The 2,095-nt window shown below is 43.7% G+C and overlaps 1 long non-coding RNA gene across 1 annotated transcript; it reads right to left on the reverse strand.

Moving 5' to 3' along the window:
* Positions 1-551: 551 nt before the first annotated feature.
* LOC136287678 (uncharacterized) lies at positions 552-1,859 on the reverse strand. The gene is made up of 3 exons (XR_010720253.1): positions 1,588-1,859; positions 1,053-1,134; positions 552-958 (listed from the first exon to the last, which is right to left on the reverse strand). It is a non-coding gene; the product is annotated as an uncharacterized lncRNA (long non-coding RNA).
* Positions 1,860-2,095: the final 236 nt, after the last annotated feature.

Consider the following 2,095-nt stretch of genomic DNA (forward strand, 5'->3'; position numbering starts at 1 on the left):
GCCTTTAGTTTAGGCAGGCCTTGGCTATTCTGCTTTCACCTCCTCTTGTTCTCTGCTCCAATCTCCACTCCTGGAGGCAACGTGAAGCCTCCAAAGCCCTGCAATGGGGTAAAGTGGGTTGAAGAGATGGGGCATCACTCACATGGTGATACTACAATTTTCTTTCCTTACCCTTATACTCACATTCCACACTCTCAGCATTTCTTTAATGAGAGGCAGCCCCCTTGAGCCAGGTTGGAATAATAAAAAATTGTGACAGACAGAGAGGAATCCCACTTATTTTGGTTCTCCCCTCAGTATGAGTGAGATGTGGAGGAGACAGCAGCACTACTGCCTGAGGCAAATGTTTTCCCCAGACACATGCAGCAAGGATCCAAATCACTTCTGCGCCCCTCATCCAAGGGACAAGAGCAATTTTTCAGGGTGCTCTGACATTATAGACAGTAGACAGCCACACAGGATGGTTCTGCAGCTAGTGATTTCATATTAGATAAATAAGATGTGTCATTGCAGGTGTTGGAAATGATCCACACACATAGATCTGGGGCACAAAACTGGGACAGGAGCATTTGTTTCAAACATTTCAGAAATGGTCCTGCTGCTTCTGTGGTGGTGCTGCTGAGGAGTGGTGGGTCACCTGGCAAAACCTGGAGCTGGAACCATTTGCTGGGCAAGAGTGTGGGGCTTTGTTGCAGGAGATGGGTTTACTCCTGCCCAGGGATGGAAACTCAGCAGTGGTTCATTCTTTCCTTCCTCTCTGGTTGCCAAAGGCAGACATTAAGCTTCTCTGGGGCGCTGTAAATGAGTGTAATTCAATACAGGGCCCTAAGTGAGCAGCAGCACACTTGGCTTAAAGGTATTCCTGTTACGGCCAGAGGCAGACATCTGGGATGGGTGGACAGATGATCTGATCTTGTGTGGAAATCTCATTGTGCCCCAGCCACCGTGCTCCACTTCACTGTAATAAAAAGTAATTTGATCAAATATTTTCGCACATTATTCTTCTGTTAGAATAATTATTCAATGCATGCCAGCTGCAGGAGTTCTTGCACCTTTTTCCTATGCAGTGGTTGGGACTGGCTTCTCACACTCTTCTTCATCTGGATACTGAAGAGGCTCCTGCACTGGCAACTGCTGTGGTTGTGCAACAGGTAATAGAAGAGAGGAACATTCTCTTTTTTCAAGGTATACAGGAGTTAAGTTATGCCCAAAATTTTAAACACAGGATATGCAAATACAGGAAACCCCAAAATGTTTTTTCCACCTGTTCTTGTACACTCGGGGGAACAGAATTCTCTTTTCTCATTTTATATTTAACATCTGAGTTAAATTAAACATAAGCAAACTAACAAGTGAGATGCAGTTACTGCACCATATTCTTCCCCAGAAGTTTCATGAGGGAAAGACAAATCTCTGCCTCATTTTAAATTCTTGCAATATTGCAGATGGATCAAAATTGTTTTTATTACTAATAATATACCACAACACGACCATTTTATGAAGGTGTACATTTTGGGCTCGCTGCCTTAGCATGCTTCTTAAATTGAGGTTTAGAAGTTTTTTGCCCCTAGCCTTTCCTCCACCCACCCAAAGAAGGGTGGCCTATGGTGCAGAGTGATTGTTCCTGATTGCATGTTGATCGGCAAGCAGCACAAAATGTACTGCATCCCTGCTCCTGCACCTGGTCTCTATGAAACAAAAACCCTGAGTTGCTTATCTTGGAGAAGCTTGCTCTTTTTCCCAGAGAGAAAATAATTTATGGTGTAACTGGTCTAAGCACCAAATCTGAGTAACAAGGATCCAGCCATAGATTTCTGTTAAAGGGTTAGTATCCATCAAAATTGGCTGATGGGGTGTTTTGAAACTCATTAATCACTGTGCTGGCAGCAAGCAAATTAGAAGCTCTGTGTTCTGCTGCTGACTTCCCATTTCACTGAGTGAGTTAAATGCAAAGCATGTGTTACTGACATCAGCGATTTCAAAAGTGGGTGTTTCTCTGGATGTAAATGGTACTTAATAATGTTCCACCTTTGACTGAAACTAGGGCACGCCCTGCCATGAGGTTCTCATCATCTAATTACACTTACTCAATCTG

This window comes from Chamaea fasciata, unplaced genomic scaffold (assembly GCF_029207755.1).
Source record: "Chamaea fasciata isolate MVZ Bird 193981 ecotype frontalis unplaced genomic scaffold, bChaFas1.0.hap1 SCAF_3, whole genome shotgun sequence".
Taxonomy (NCBI): Eukaryota; Metazoa; Chordata; class Aves; order Passeriformes; family Sylviidae; genus Chamaea; species Chamaea fasciata.